The sequence below is a fragment of the Triticum aestivum genome, chromosome 6D (assembly GCF_018294505.1).
Source record: "Triticum aestivum cultivar Chinese Spring chromosome 6D, IWGSC CS RefSeq v2.1, whole genome shotgun sequence".
In the NCBI taxonomy this organism is placed as follows: Eukaryota; Viridiplantae; Streptophyta; class Magnoliopsida; order Poales; family Poaceae; genus Triticum; species Triticum aestivum.
Genome location: NC_057811.1, coordinates 155,687,159 through 155,704,946, shown reverse-complemented (window position 1 = coordinate 155,704,946; position 17,788 = coordinate 155,687,159).

The following is a 17,788-nucleotide window of genomic DNA, read 5'->3' as shown; positions in this document are numbered from 1 at the left end:
GGGTCTTAGAACACGTTTGCTTGTAGTTCTCCACTCGAACCGGTCAGGCCATGCCGAGTGGAAGTTGATCTAGTGGGGGCACGCTGAGTGCACCCACTGGGTGTAGTCCCCGAGGCCGTCGTCAAATGTTTGAATCGGCGGGGGTCTTAGAACACGTTTGCTTGTAGTTCTCCACTCGAACCGGTCAGGCCGTGCCGAGTGGAAGTTGATCCAGTGGGGGTACGCTGAGTGCACCCACTGGGTGTAGTCCCCAAGACCACTGTCGAATGTTTGATTTGGCGGGGGTCTGAAAGAATTATCCAGTATCAACTGGATTTGTACCTCTCCACTCGGAAGTAGAGAAATATTTGAGAATATTTTCTCGTCGTCGACTGAATTGTTTCTTTGTTTATCTCAGAAAACCTGCGAGCTCAGGACCCAGTATGTTGTCCTGGAGAAGGAGACGGTCCAGCTCCGACTGGATCTGGAACTGGAGAAAAGGAACTTGGCTCGTGCTCAGACGGAGGTGACGACCATGGGAGGTATGTCTTGTCGACTGTGTGCACCGTCGTCCTTTCTTTACGTCCTTTAAGCCGAGTAGTTTCACTCGAACAGATGTGCGTAGTGAGAACCATCAACTTCAAGCGCGACACAGGAATGTTGTTTCTTTAGACACCATGAAGTAGGCTCTGGAATATAGGGATAAAGCACTGATGGGGGCGCAGAAGACGACTAGGGAGAAGGCCGAGGCCACTGAGGCAAAGCTAGCCTGGCAAGTTGGAGGAGGATAATGCATCTTTGAAGGTTGCCGTTGAAGAGGCAAAGAAGGAGGCCGCCGAGCTTAAGAAGGAGCAAGCCGAGTGGGCCAAGAAGGTTGAGGATCAGGCGAGTGCCTTTGAATTGGAGAAGACAGCTCTGAACGACAAGGTTGACCAGCTCACCCAGAGGAGGGATGCACTGGAGAAGTATTTGGGAGGCTTTGCGAAAAAGATGTACGCCATGCTTGAAGGTACTTCACTTCGCCCGAGTGAATTTCTGTGAATCTCGAAAGCGATGCCATAACTAACCCTTTCCTTCCTCCTCGTGTAGAATTATGTCAGAATTTCGAGCTAGAGACTAAACGGATTGAGACTGATCTGGATCCCACCAAGTCACTCGTCAAGGATGCGGTGGCTATGAACATATTGCGGCTTGAAGCTCGCCCCAACGATGTCCTGGGATACATCACCCGCCCGAGGACTGTGCTGGCAAAGATAGACAAAGAGTTGTGGCCGGAGGATACACTCCAGAGTTATCTTGAATCAATGATGACCCGACTCAACAAGATCCTTGGCCGAGTGCAAGCATGGAAGAAGTCTGCCGCCCGCAGCGGGGCTGATGTGGTGCTTTCCCTCGTCCGCGTCCATTGCAAAGATGCCAAAGAAGAAAAACTGAAGACTCTCCAGGTTGCGAACACGTAGAAGCTCAAGTTTGAAGACTTCATGGAGACTTTCATTGAGGCAGCCACTCGAATCGCGGATGACATAGACTTGGACACTTCGTCGAGCCAGCGAGTCCCACCGGCGCGTGAGGGAAAACTTATGGTCCGAGTATCTTTCAATTAGAAATTATTTGCCTCGGTATGCCGAGTGATTTTGTAAGCATCAAAACTCCTTCGGGCTTTCAGCCCGAGTACTTTTATCTGCACTTGAGATTCTGGATTTATCTGAATGTTGCTTTCCAGTTTCGTGCATGGTTAAGTCTATTTCATAACTTAGGCGAAGACTGTTTCGCAGCTAAGCCCCCAAGTGAGAGGGATCACTGGTACGCGTCGGTCCTAAACAAACGGTTTTTAACCCCTTTCCGCTACGGCATTTGGAACCGTCGCCAAGTGAGTGTGTGCGATAGGGTGTCCTTCCCACACGACCCAGAAATCGTCGGGGATAGGCCCTCCTGGGACCCAGGCTGGGGCCGTGTGCGATTGGGCGAGGCATCGAAGCCCAATCATTTCCGTAGGTATGTACATCCCACACGGTAATCCGAGAAAATCATTTCCGTAGGTATGTACATCCCACACGGTAATCCGAGAAAATCATTTCCGTAGGTATGTACATCCCACACGGTGAATCCCAGAAAAACATTTCCATAGGTATGTATATCATACACAGTCAATCCAAGGAATTCGTTTATGTTCTTATGTACATCCCACACAGTCAATCTAGGAAAACATTTCCGTTCGTATGTATATCACACACAGTCAATCCAAGGAATACGTTTCCGTTCTTATGTACATCCCACACAGTCAATCCAGGGTAAACGTTTCCGTTCGTACATACATCCCACACAGTTTTATGTGTAGGCTCGTGTGTGAAAGGTGTAACTATCACACACGGTCTGCCTTGGTTAACTGTTTGCTTTTATCAACTATATCACACACGATTTGATGAAGAAAATGTGTGGCATTGGGCTATCAATCGCAAGCGCTTTTACTGCTAGAACCGTTTGCAAAGGTCCCTGACACATTTAGCAGGTTTATTAGTTTACAATTATACGCAAATTCACATTTCATATCAAACATCTGTTTGCCAATTTCATATCAGGCACATAAATATATTCTAACATCACAGTACGGTAGCTACATGAAAACAACACAGTACAACATATAGCTAGTTCAACTCCATAAGAACAATATATTCATTTCCCTAATTGAGATCATCTAGACTCGTCTTATCCACCTCTGCTTTCAGTTCAGTAAGAACCTGTTTTGCACGGGCCAACTGGGAAAGTGCCTCCTCCTTCGCCAACACCATCTTAGCAAAGTCTGATTTAAAAAATCTGAGCTCTTTCTCCACCTTCAACTTTTTATCCTGCAACTTGAAATATTCTTCAGCGTTGACAACAGTTTCTCTAAGCCTACGTGTGTTCTCTTCCTCACAAAACCAACCATAACTCTACATCATCCATTATAAAAGCAAAATTTTGAACACATCCCAATGTGTGAATGAAACGTGCAGAGAGAGCTTGCGAAGATGGAGCAGATAGGGCGGTAAAGATTGTGTGTATGTGGACAAGACAGTAGGAGACAAACCTAACGAGAGAGAGAGAGAGTGAGTGAGAGAGAGAGAGAAAGAGAGAGGAAGAAGGTAGGTCTGTGAGATAGATGGAGACATGTAATATACATGAGATGTGTGTGCATCCGGATTCTGTAGACGTGGAAGGAGAAGAGACAACAGGTTTGATGAGAGAACTGGAAAAACATGGACGAGAGGGGAAGGATCTCGTGGGTTGAGGGATTGATAATTTTGTGCGGGAGAGAGAGGGATTGGTAATTTTTTGCGGGAGAGAGTGGGGGGGGGGAGGAGTCAGTAAGCCGTCATCACATCATTCTGCTTCCAAATGTTCCCGCATTCTCTAGTGCAGAGTGGTTGCCGTCTTCGATCTCCTCGATGCCCTCTTTGAAGGTTGAGGTGTTGTGCATGCTGGGGTGCAGAGAAGCACAAGCGAGAGTGGTCGCCATATAGCCTTGGATGGGGATGAAATGTGTGCTCGGGGGAGAGGGAGTGTGTGTGTGTGTGTTTTAGGTATTGAGAGAAAACAAACCTATGGAAAGAAATGTGTGTGTATGTGACGGAAAGCTACATGCTAAATAGGGTTTTCACGAAGAGATTGTGCGTGCGAGATAGAAAGCGATGTGCGGGCCTTGAGGTGGGCAAGGGCCGGGTGAGGGTGTCAAAATGTGTGCGTTGATGCATGTGTTACATGCGATCTTGCGAGGGACGGACGAATCGAGAGAGATGGTTGTTGTGTTACAGAAGCTCCTCTCTCTCTCTCACACACACACACACAAGTACAAATAGAAGACCGTTCTCTCATGTATACACAACGTATTGGCATGTGTCTATGTATCACTCATGCATGATCAATTGCACATTCACACCTCTCTATGTCTCTATCACACGCACACCATCTCCACATTGCCCTTCCGCCACAACACACATATGGACAGATACACACGTTCTCTCTCAATCACACACACAAAATCAGTATTAAAAAAAACTAGGGCGCACCTAAAACGTCCAAATCCAAATAAACACAAACTGGAGCTAAATTCAAATATATGGAAATATTGTAGCGTCAAGAACTTTTCCAGGAAAAAAAGTTGAGTAATATTCGGGGATTGTTTTCACACACCCAAAAAGGTTCGGTGGGTGTCCTTCGAGCGCGACACGGTGACACACCGTTCGATCGACCGCGTGGCCGCGGTTCACGAGCTTGCACAGGATTCCGTATCGTGGCTGTGGTAACTAATATAAGCGCTGCCTCAGTCTAATGTTTACGTGTACTAGTACAGTTTTCTTTTAAGTTTGACCAACCCTATATAAAACTAAACTAAGCTCCCATAAGCACACTCATCAATATGTCGCCGCCGCCATTGCGCATGCCAGCGCCCGCCTGCTCCGGCCAACCATTTATCACCCATAACTGCCGTGTCGCCACCATCCCTGTACCATGAAGTCGAAGTCTCGCCCGCTCACGTCGTCTGCAGTCCCTGCTCGCGATGCCGCGACGCTGCCAAGCATGCGAGCAGCTGGTGGAGCCACGTCTATGCACGCAGCGTACGAAGAGGAGGATGAGCGCGTGCTCCAGCATGCCGACGAGGAGGAACTAGCGTGTCATTGTCGTCTCCGCCTGCGCGGAGGAGGCACGCATGGTGGCTGTCGCGGCGGAAGCCGGTCGCGCCCGCGCCGAGCCCGCAAACCGGGTGCGGACGTGGAATCTACCTTCGAGACCTTGAATGCCACGTGGATCCTGTAATCTGAAGGAGCAATTTGGGTCAGTCGACTCTTGTGAGCTGTTGGATGCAACATGGATGGCCAGAAGGGCTTCTTCAACCTCCGAAATTGATGCATTGTTCATCTTCTTAGCCCGCCACACGCCTAACCGCCTGCCGCCGCTGCCCCGCCCTCCCCTGAACTGCCTGCCACCGCCATGCTCCCCCCACCCCACCCCCGCCATCCGTTTAACCCCGGGCACGATCCATTTTTTCTGGCGAACTGCATTCCATACCCAACACTCATAAGATAGATCATGGGCACCCTGCCACCCTGATATAGATAGTGGGGTAGCTTCTCTGTCGTCTTCTTCCTTCGCTCCATCGAACTTCTTTCACAAATCGACTGACCCAAATTATACTACTAGTATGAACGTATTAAGTACAGTAGGAACACGAAGATACGAGCAGTAGTACCAACTGCAAGAAGAACAGTAGTAAGACATATAGTACTAGTACTACTGTACGTACTAAAGAGTTCAAATAACGAGAAAGAACATAAAGTTCAAATAACGAGAAAGAACATAAACATAGTTCTGCTGGGGGCTCAGCACAACACACCCCTGAAATAAAACTAAGCAACTAGTTTGTTTGACACTGTAGTAGAACCAGCATGAGCGACGGCACTGCCACCTTACTCGGAGTCCGAGTCCACGTCCTCGACTTCGTCCTCGTCCCTCTTCCTATTCCTCTTCGCTGCCGCTTCTTTGCATGAACCGGACACTGGGCTCTGCTTCTTCATCCAACCCTTGTAGATATTTGAACAAAGGTAGGCATCCATTGCTGCGTACAGGATGTGGTCCTCATCTATTGTCTTCGACTCCCATGCATGATCAAACTCGTGGTGAGGTTTCTTCAGTTTAGCGTACGAAGGATCAATCATGGGTGCTGCCAGGGTCAGCATTGAAGGCTGAGAGGAGGACACCAGGCTTGCCTTCTGGAGATCGAAGGGCTAGCCTACAACAAGGCCTATCCGACCCAGGACATCCCTGTCGTTCCTAAAGTCTACAGTAATGAATTTCACTCTTTCGTCCTTGAGGAAGTTCTTAAAATCCTGGCACTCAACGTCGGCATGGCATAGTGGTAGACCAAGCACACGTTATGTACACAAACCTGGATCACGGCGGGCTTCTTCTTCTCTGCCTCCTTTAGAATCTTCACGCTTTCCAGGACTGTGGTGTACTCAACATGTAGCCCAGCGACCCACTCATCCTTTGAGTTTTCGAACATGCTTCTGAAGCGAGCAAGGCATCCTTTCACCGTCGCGGATCCACGGGTGTAGATGACGATGAACTCATCGCCAGTGATGGCTCTAACCTGGTACTCAGCGGCGACCATGGAGATTTGGGAGGCCATGGATTTTGGAGGAGGGTTAGGAGAAGTTAAACTGGTCTAATGTGAAAGGACGGGACGACTGGGAGCAAACTATTGTAAGGTAGAAGACGGGGACGAGTAGGGCGTGCGAACTGCATGGGGTTGTTGGCTTGCCTGGTGGATAAACGGCTGCAAGCCCCCAAAGAGTTCTCAAGTACTATGCGGGACCCACTAGATGTCATGTCTACTAGACCCATATCGTAGGCCTGACGGTATAGCTTCTGCCTATTCGCACGCTATGCAGGCGCGTGGATGTAACTTCACTTAATTCCCTCAACCGTCACGCCTCCCATGACCTTCGTCTCCCTCGCGCGGTCGCGCCCTTCGAGACTTCGACCGGCTATGAATGAGCAATTTTTTCGCCTATGTTGCATGCATGATACTCCCTCTGGTCCTTTTTACTTCCGTCAACCGTTTGCAAAGTTTTTGACCAAATTTATACTAAAAATATCAATATCTACAATACTGATTATAATGAGTATAAAACTATGTTTTATAATGAGTATAAAAATATTGATTTGACATTGTGAATGTTGATGTACATTTTTCTATAAGTTTGGTCAAAGTAGAGGTACATTTACTTCAGACAAAACTTAAATGCACAATGCAGACTAGTTCCTCCGTCCAGGTGCGTGCCATGTCCTATCTAGTCATCACAACAAGGTTAGATATTAGAGTACCACTACCTCCCTTCTAGTTTAAAGGGAACAATTCAAAAATTTCACCTACTCTTACCAAGATAGAGGCGGTGGAATAGTTTTTGTAGTGGTTTCTAGTCTGGATTCCATCTTCAGGAACCTTCGCCGCCGCCGGCAAGAATGCAAGGAGATGAACCAGAAAGGAAATGAGGCTGGAATGAGTAGTTCCGTATTTTATACAGTGGCAGAGGTGGGTAAATATTTTCTATACAGTACCTCCGGTGGCAAGGCCATGTCTCTATGCACACACATCTCAGCCGCTGGTTCCAAGTAGATCGAACGGCACACGTTGTCCAGAGGCAGACATACCATCACCACCAACTGAGATTTTTATAGGAGTGGTCATGCATGCATGTGGTGTAATTAATGCATCGGTTTACACAAATTTTTGAGAAAAACGAGAGTACTAATTAAGTACTTTTGCAAACTACGGAATTAATTCCACCATTCATCATCTACCTTGGTTGAAGAGATTTTCAAATTAAGCCCTATAAACCGGAAAGGAGGGAGTACCACATTACCACCACTATGGCCAGCCTTAATCATCGCATGCAATAATTTAGTGCACCTTGAAATCTGAATGCCTACTTGACTCTCCTTCTCCCTCCAGCAGTCCCACCACTCCACCCCCTATGGAAAAAATCTGCATGCATGACTCTCCTCCCCCGCGCTCGTCCAATCGGTTGTGACCAGCAATATTTCCACCCTTCCCTCACCCGTAATTTACTCCAACAAATATGCCCACGTAGCTGCTTCAGTTAATTAACTATAGGTGCATTGGGTCATTGACATGTGGGCCCAACAGGTATCTGGCCCACATGTCAGTGACACAACTGGACCTGCAGTTAAGTCGGTGAAGCTTAGTCCATATATTACGTAGGTGTGCCATTGCTCGCTATAAATACTGCACCTCCCACGGCATTCGGAAGAACGCTCACGTTCATCGCTATCTCCTCCCCCTCCCTCTCACATCGACCACCATGGCATCCCCCTCCCAAGCCCTAGATGCCCCTTGCTGCACCGCGCGGACGGTCATGCGTCGCCGTTCTGTTCCTCGCTGCCACTAGTCGAGGAGGACGCGTCACCGTTCCGTTCCTCGCCGCCACTAGTCGAGGAGGACGCGTCAGCGTTCCGCTCCTCGCCGCGACGCGTCGAGGTGGACGCGTCGGCGTTCCCAATCTCGCCAGCACGCGCGTCGGAGGACGCGTCGGCTCCTCGCTACGAGGAGAACGCCGTGCCACCCGCCGAGCCCCCCAGCCTTGAGGAGCTTTGGAAAGAAATGGATGTCACCTTGTGGGAGGCTTTGCCTCTGGTAGAGTGCACCAAAATAGAGGCGAAGAAGAAGACCGAGGAAGAGAAGCGCGCCACGGGGCAAGCTGCCTGGCAGGCCTATGTCGCGCCCGAGAGAGTCAGGCAATTGGCTCTTTGGTAGAAGGCTCATGCGAGGGCCATGAGGGTGGCGGAGGACGCCCGTGCCAAAGCCCTGAGTGCAGTCGGGCCCAAGTGCCTCATCTACTCTTGGTGGTACATGGACCGGGTGCATGCTTCCAGCGAGGAGGAGTACCTGTTGGCACCGGATCACCACACCGGTGAGATAGCGCTCGCCCGCGGGCAAGCCACCAATCAGCACCTCGCGAGTTGCGAGGCTGAGGAAAAGGCGTTGTGTCGGCGCGCTGGGAAACGGCCGCGCACCAGGGCACTCGTGGCGCGCAGCAAGCGCTCCTGCGAGCGCCGTGGCTTTTATTAGGAATATATTTTAGTTTCGTAAGGCGATCTCATTAGTTTTGGGACGCAAATGATAAATCTCGAACGTTCAGGAATTATTAGCGTCCTTAATTAAGTATGTAAAAGGAAAAGTTTGGAAACCTTGTGTATCCGTATGCATTTTGTAAGTACGTGCATATGTCACATGCACTAACATTTTATCAGTTAAATCTTTGGTCAAAATTTAGCACAAATTACAATGGTGACGAATAAACCAGGAGAGAGGTACTAGTAGTAGTTTAGAAGCCCAAATAAATGAGTGAGGGGCCTTAACGTTACTCTCCACTGTGACTAGTCTTATGGGAAAAGCTGGGGAAGAGACGGCTTATTTTTTAAGCCACCAAAAGAACTGGCCCTAGGAGTGGTAGCTAGGGATACTAGGAGTAGTAGCTAGGGATCGAGTGTACGCGATGAACCAGAGAAAGTAAATGCAGAGAGATGAAATTCAAAAAAGACGGAGGGATGTGATGGTTGCTTGTCCGTTAATTTTACTAGGCCACTTATTACTGGGACTGGTTGGGTTTTGTGATATGACGGCTTTACTGCCGCGCCACGAGCGGGGTGAGACTCGCGTGTAGCGCCGCCCTCTACACAAGTACTACATCGGTCGTGGTTTTTTAGTCCCCCATTGAATTTGACTGAATATTTAACTGACAAAATGTTAGTGCATGTCAACAAAAACTATATCGTTGGATTCGTATCTGAACATAGTTTTCAATGATATAATTTTAGATGACATGCATCAGCATTTATTGTACTATATATAATGTTAGTTCAATCTTTGGTCGTACTAACCTATAGTAATGTGCCCGTGCGTTGCATGGAACAGTGAAATGCATTGATTGGGGAGTTGTTTATTTTGACAAGGATGTGGGGGTCATCTCATGTGTAATGGGTATCGATAGGTTTCTTCGGATATTATTTCATGTTTAGAGCTCACAAACATCCGGGTGAAATAGATAAAAAAGTATCTTTTGGAAACAAAAGCGTTCAACTGTTCAACATGCATCCAAAACTTGTGAAGAAATAACACTTATTGTGCTTTGCAAGAAATGATCTTTAAGAATTAGTTTTTGAGTATCGATTGTTATACATGTTGGCTACAGATGACATGGCACTTTCTTATAATCAATAGTTGGCTATACTATTAAGTATTAACCATGCCCTTATACAGCTAGACGGAGGGATTAAATCAGGATGACTTGGAAGGGGGCAGAGGAGATGTAAGAAATGGTTCATCATAAGTCTTTCACCAGTACTGTAGTAAAAATTTCATACATCGAAGATTCAAGACTAAACCATAAATGAATACACTTTTATTCATGCGCGATACTCCAATAGAGCAAGATCATGCACGGAAGTCTCCACATGCTTAGACAGCGGATTAAATTGAGCGAAGACTAATGATCAACATTTAACTTGGTAATGCATATGTCCAGGTGAACCTCCTTGGAGTCCCCGTGCACCACGTTGGGGGCCAAATCATACCATGCATCTTCCATGTCCACATCGGCGGGAAGGTCCCAGCTCGGCACAGTCCTAGTCAGCTTGATGTAGCCAGTGTTGCCGCCCACGAACCTCCGAGGGGTAGTAAAAGTGAGCACGCACCCGTACATCAGCCTCGTGTCAGTGTCAGCGTCAACCGCGTCGCCCCTGACGCACACTACAGAGACGGGGCGGCGGCCTGCACGGGCCTCGCCTGTGTCCATGATCAAGAGGAAGACGCTGCCGTCCTCCTCCGAGACTAGCAGGCGGCGGTGATCCTCTAGCGACTCCGGCACGATGAAAGGGTAGCACGTCTCGTACTTGATGTTCTTCACCGCGGGCCAGTAGTGATAGACGGACGACTGCGTGAGGTGATGCACGAGGTCCGCCGGCGAGCCCCAAAATGGCATCGGGCACTCATAGCAGTAGACGAAGGGCTCCTTGGAGGCATCGACCAGGCCGTCCATGAAACGGGAGTGGCTGTAGGGGACGGTGCACCAGTTGAATATATGAGCAAGTTACTATGAGATTTAGTATGAATAAGCACAAAATAAATTATGACGACTATAACAGAGATTAAACTAATCATGTGGACTAGCATAGTAGATGAACAGATCAAATCTAGGACACAGACTAGAAACAAGAATTCTACCACAATTTTGAACAGGAAGGACAGAAACACATATGGTGCAACGGGAGCAGCGCTGTTGGCGTTGAGGTTGTCGCCCATGTCGTTGAGGACGAGGTTGCCGAGGTCGGGGAAGAAGTCGTCGTCGGCGAAGTCGTCGCTGCCAGCAGTCGCGAGAGTGCGCTCCCCAAATTTCAACAGCGCCTGCCGAATGGAGCATAGGAGGGACTGGCTGTAGGGGAGGTTGCGGTAGCCGAATGGAGCGCATGAGTAGCACACGGAGCAGTAGATGGTGCTCCTCCCTAGTCTCTATCTGTACTCTTATCTCTATCTCGACTACTCTTCTTTCATTTTTATAATATACTAGTAGATGTAAAATCAAATAGTACTGCGTCGCCTGCTGCACGCCCGGCTGAACACGCCTCCTCGCCTCCATCAAATCCCTCCGTTAAACTACATGCAAACTGAGAAACCTACTCCGGCCCGCGGGAGGAAATTTGCCGGTTGCCGTTGGAGAATAATAGAGTCACGTCCAATCCATTTGACTTAATTGCGTGTATGATTCTCCCTCTATAAAAGGTTAATTGCATCCTTAATCTTGTATTCTAAGTACTCTGTGGGTTCCACTGTCAGTACAATGTACATTACTTGTAGGCTGGCTACAGATTCGTACAGAAAGTTAGAAATAAACAAATCCATCCTTAATCTTGTAGTCTAAGTACTCTGTGGGTTCCACTCCGAGTACAGTAGCGAAAGAAGTATATATTAGAAAAATATAAAAAGCTACAGTTTAGGACAAAATTCGAACTCAGGCCATCGCCCTGCAAGCATCCGGCCCGGACCAGTACACCAGGTGTTCGTTGCGGACGATGCAGGAGATAAACCTTCATAGCAATGAGCCCATCCATTGCAACAGATCCAAAGTAGAATAATATATATTCACAAATTTTAAAGAAACAATTTAGTTTTGATATACATATCACTAAAAATATCTTATGTTTCACTCCATATATATTCTTTGGGCTATTTTGATGAGGTAAGGGAGGAATGTGGTTGGTTTCAAGATACTAAGGGGTTTTGTGTAAACTAGAGCAGAGAAGTGGAATTGTTGCAAAAGGCCACAACTTACATCACAACCGTTAGATGCAGATCTAATGGTCAGAAATGGCGGATGGCAGACACACCATCATCACCAACTGAGTCTTTTATAGGAGTACTAGCAAGATGCCCATGCATTGCATGGAAAACCAAGATGCATTTGTATGAGTATTTTATGTTGTGGGAGAAAAGGATGAACAAGAGAAGGCCTTATTTGCAAATGTGGAGAGGGGTGTGGGTATCTTTTTGCAAAATTGCCATAGTTTCCTTCCTATCTGTCAGATATAAATCGGACGACCTATATTGCAGCATGGCAGGCACACCATCATCACCAACTCTGTTTTTTATAAGACTAGAGATTTCCTTCCTATCCGTCAGATATAAATCAAACGTCCTATATTGCAGGATGGCAGGCACACCATCATCACCAACTCTGTTTTTTATGAGAGTAGAGATTTCCTTCCTATCCGTCAGATATAAATCGGACGTCCTATATTGCAGGATGGCAGGCACACCATCATCACCAACTCTGTTTTTAATAAGAGTAGAGATAAGTATAAGTAATATAGGAGTAGGAGTAGAGAAAAAACCGAGTTGGTGATGATGGTGTGCCTGCCGTCTTATAGTATAGACCGTCCGATCTATATCTGACGGATAGAAAGCAAACTATGACAATTTTACAAAAGATACCCGCACCTTGATACGTCTCCAACGTATCTATAATTTTTGATTGTTCCATGCTACATTATATTCTGTTTTGGATGTTTATTGGGCTTTATTATACACTTTTATATTATTTTTGGGACTAACCTATTAACCGGAGGCCCAGCCCAAATTGATGTTTTTTTGCCTATTTCAGTGTTTCGAAGGAAAAGGATATCAAACGGAGTCCAAACGGAATGAAACCTTCGGGGACGTGATTTTCTGAACAAACGTGATCCAGAGGACTTGGAGTCTACGTAAAGCAATCAACGAGGAGAGGACGAGGCAGGGGGCGCGCCCTCCACCCTTGTGGGCCCCTCGTTGCTCCACCGATGTACTTCTTCCTCCTATATATACCCATATACCTTGGAAACATCATATACGGAGCCAAAACCCTATTTCCACCGCAGCAACCTTCTGTACCCGTGAGATCCCATCTTGGGGCCTTTTCCGGTGCTCCGCCGGAGGGGGCATTGATCACGGAGGGCTTCTACATCAACACCATATCCTCTCCGATGATGTGTGAGTAGTTTACCTCAGACCTTCGGGTCCATTGTTATTAGCTAGATGGCTTCTTATCTCTCTTTGGATCTCAATACAAAGTTCTCCTCGATCTTCTTGGAGATCTATTCGATGAAATCTTCTTTTGCGGTGTGTTTGTCGAGATCCGATGAATTGTGGGTTTATGATCAAGTTTATCTATGAACAATATTTGAATCTCCTCTGAATTCTTTTATGTATGATTGGTTATCTTTGTAAGTCTCTTCGAATTATCAGTTTGGTTTGGCCTACTAGATTGATCTTTCTTGCAATGGGAGAAGTGCTTAGCTTTGGGTTCAATCTTGCGGTGTCCATTCCCAGTGACAGCAGGGGCAGCAAGGCACGTATTGTATTATTGCCATCGAGGATAAAAAGATGGGGTTTATATCATATTGCATGAGTTTATCCCTCTACATCATGTCATCTTGCTTAAAGCATTACTCTGTTCTTATGAACTTAATACTCTAGATGCATGCTGGATAGCGGTCAATGTGTGGAGTAATAGTAGTAGATGCAGAATCGTTTCGGTCTACTTGTCGCGGACATGATGCCTATATACATGATCATACCTAGATATTCTCATAACTATGCTCAATTCTATCAATTGCTCGGCAGTAATTCGTTTACCCACCGTAATACTTATGCTATCTTGAGAGAAGCCACTAGTGAAACCTATGGCCCCCGGGTCTATTTTCCATCATATTAATCTTCCAACACTTAGCTATTTCTATTGCCGTTTATTTTACTTTGCATCTTTATTTCTCTTTATCATAAAAATACGAAAAATATTATCTTATCATATCTATCATATCTCACTCTCGTAAGTGACCGTGAAGGGATTGACAACCCCTTTATCGCATTGGTTGCGAGGTTCTTATTTGTTTGTATAGGTGCGTGGGACTCGAGCGTGGGCTCCTACTGGATTGATACCTTGGTTCTCAAAAACTGAGGGAAATACTTACGCTACTTTACTGCATCACCCTTTCCTCTTCAAGGGAAAACCAACGCAGTGCTCAAGAGGTAGCACACCTCTCTCCACATTTACAGATAAGCCCTTGCCTCGTTCATCCTTATCTCCCACAACCTCATTGCTGAGCAATTAAAAAAAGGAAGTCTCCAGAACAATTTGGCATGGTGGCCGCTGCCGGCGCCGTCCATCCCCATGCCTCTGCCCAGTCCAACCACCAGTCACCACCACGCCCCGCTCCTCCTCACCTTATTTATCATCTTTCTTGAGATATCGTTTCTTCGATGAAATGGTCGAGATACCATGTTTCCGATAAAATTCTTGAGATATCATTAGTTTTTACACATGGGGTTACTCCTGCATGGGTCAATCACAACAGGTGTTTTGTAAAAAAATGCATCTTGATGTTCCGTGCAATGCATGTGCATCTTGCTAGTTTTTTTGCATATAATTCCAAAGAACACGTACACATGGTCTTTAACCATTTTACAACTATGTTAGTGTCATTGTTAGTGGTTAGCTGGTGCAAGTTATAGCCCCGGGTGTTTTAACCTTTTTTTAGTAATGATATCTGGCGATTGTTCGCCACGAGCTCAATCATGGCGAATCCCACGTAACCATCAGATTTCCATCCGACGGTGGCCTGTTTTTAAGCCATAGTATTTGACAAAACCGCCACCCTTACACACGTACTGTAACTGCGTCGCGGGCGTTTGCAACTGGCATGTCTGCCAGCGAACGTTTGCTGGGGATTGGATTTAGCACCGATGGCGGTTCGTAGTCATTCCACGCTCGAGGATTGAAGTTTGTAACTATTTTAGATTAGAATATACTAATCCTTCGGTGCTAGTAGTAGAGCAGAGTCCTACTCCACTACTACTCTAGTCAAGCAAGTTAGGGCGTAGTAGTAGGTACTGTAGGGAGTACCAGTACTGTGATCACTCAAGCAAGTTGTCTGACATCAATATGACCCTACGCTGCTGGTACGTCTCTCGTAAGTCAATCGGCGTGCTGTACTCATCATCACCCGTCCACTTCCCACAACACATATTCGCTTCTCCATCCTTGTCCGCACATAATCATCCAATCTTCCATCCCCGCTAAGGCGCCTCCCCCCTCTTCCGAAACCCAAGCACTAACAATGGCAGAACCGAGCAGCGTCGCCGAAAGAGTGGCTGGAATTCGCTCCCCATAGAGGTAATCAAGCTCATTGTTTTGCGTGTGGACAATCTCAGTACCATGCCGCTCGCCGCATGCTCGTCGAGGCTGTACCGTTTACTCAAAACCCTCAGGCCAGAGCTTTTTAAGCCAGCTCCTTGCTTGCTGATGCCGCCTGATCTTCAGAAACGACGTGTCACGCAGCATAACGATCGTAGGGTGGTGAGCATCAACTCTCTTGACTGCGATCCGATCCTCGTCACCCTCAACTACATTAATGGTATGTACTGGGTCGGCATGAACACGTCTTGGATGGTGCTCGTCGACGGTGGCGGCAGCTGGATGCTCGTGGAGGTCTACACCCGGCGATTGATCCCCCTTCCTTCGATTAACACTGCACTGCTTTGGCACCGCGTCCCAGAATACTCGGAATCTTACAGTAGCCAACATGATACCAAGTTTGATTTGCTCAAGGTTGTAATCTGCCAAGTGCCCTTGCATTACATTATTTGCCATTTGCCTCTTGTTTTCCTCTCCCCCACTTCAACCTTGCCGTTTTATTCGCCCTCTTTTCCGTTCGCTTCTTTTTCGCTTGTTTCTTGTTTGCTTGTGTGTTGGATTGCTTGCTTGTCACGATGGCTCTACCTAGATCTGGTGATCTTCACCTTAAAAGGTTAGAAGAGATCGAAAGCAACGTCAGAAGTTTTATGACTTTACAATTTGAGCATAATAATTTCTTTATAAACGAGCTTAAGGAACAAAAAAAGCTTTATGGGATATATGAATAAAGAGCTCTATGATATGTCTAAGGAATTTTATGGTTTGAAATCTCAGATTGCTCATCTCAAAAAATTAATAGCTGAAGTTTCGGATAAGCAGGCCACGTTAGTTAATAAGATGGCCGGAATTTTTTTGTGAGAATAAAGATGAAGATCTAAAAGTTATTGACGTGTCTCCTATTAAATCTTTGTTTTGCAATATGAATCTTGATAATGATGGGACTGGAGATGAGTCAACTTTAGTTAGAAGGCATCCCAAAAATTCAGAGTTTTTAGATCTGGATGCAAAAATTGGTAAAAGTGGGATTGAAGAGGTCAAAACTTTAGATATCAATGAACCCACTATTTTGGATTTCAAGGAATTTAATTATGATAATTGCTCTTTGATAGATTGTATTTCCTAGTTGCAATCCGTGCTAAATTCTCCTCATGCTTATAGTCAAAATAAAGCTTTTACTAAACATATCGTTGATGCTTTGATGCAATCTTATGAAGAAAAACTTGAGTTGGAAGTTTCTATCCCTAGAAAACTTTATTATGAGTGGGAAACTACTATTAAAATTAGAATTAAAGATCATGAATGATATGCTTTGTGTGATTTGGGTGCTAGTGTTTCGACGATCCCAAAAACTTTGTGTGATTTGCTAGGATTCCGTGAATTTGATGATTGTTCTTTAAATTTGCACCTTGCGGATTCCACTATTAAGAAACCTATGGGAAGAATTAATGATGTTCTTATTGTTGCAAATAGGAACTATGTGCCCATAGATTTCATTGTTCTTGACATAGATTGCAATCCTTCATGTCCGATTATTCTTGGTAGACCTTTCCTTAGAACGATTGGTGCAATTATTGATATGAAGGAAGGGAATATTAGATTCCAATTTCCGTTAAGGAAAGGCATGGAACACTTTCCTAGAAAGAAAATAAAATTACCTTATGAATCTATTATGAGAGCTACTTATGGATTGCCCACCAAAGATGGCAATACTTAGACCTATCCTTGCTTTTCATGCCTAGCTAGGGGCGTTAAACGATAGCGCTTGTTGGGAGGCAACCCAATTTTATTTTAGTTTTTTGATTTTTGCTTCTGTTTAGGAATAAATATTTGATCTAGCCTCTGGTTAGATTTGTTTTTATGTTTTAAATAGTGTTTGTGCCAAGTGAAACCTATAGGATCTTCTTGGATGATAGTTATTTGATCTTGCTGAAAATTCCAGAAACTATCTGTTCACGAAAATAATTGTTAAAAATCACCAGAACGTGATAAAGTACTGATTCCAATTGCAGTAGATCAATAATTTTTTTTTCCAGGCCGTCCTATTTTGGTAGAAGTTTTTGAGTTACAGAAGTTTGCGTTAGTTACAGATTACTACAGACTGTTCTGTTTTTGACAGATTCTGTTTTTCGTGTGTTGTTTGCTTATTTTGATGAATCTATGTCTAGTAAAATAGTTTATAAACCATAGAGAAGTTGGAATAAAGTAAGTTTAACACCAATATAAATAAATAATGAGTTCAATAAAGTACCTTGAAGTGGTGTTTTGTTTTCTTTCGCTAACGGAGCTCACGAGATTTTCTGTTGAGTTTTGTGTTGTGAAGTTTTCAAGTTTTGGGTAAAGATTTGATGGATTATGGAACAAGGAGTGGCAAGAGCCTAAGCTTGGGGATGCTCATGGCACTCCAAGGTAATCTAAGGACACCAAAAAGCCAAAGCTTGGGGATGCCCCGGAAGGCATCCCCTCTTTCGTCTTCGTCCATCGGTAACTTTATTTGGAGCTATATTTTTATTCACCACATGATATGT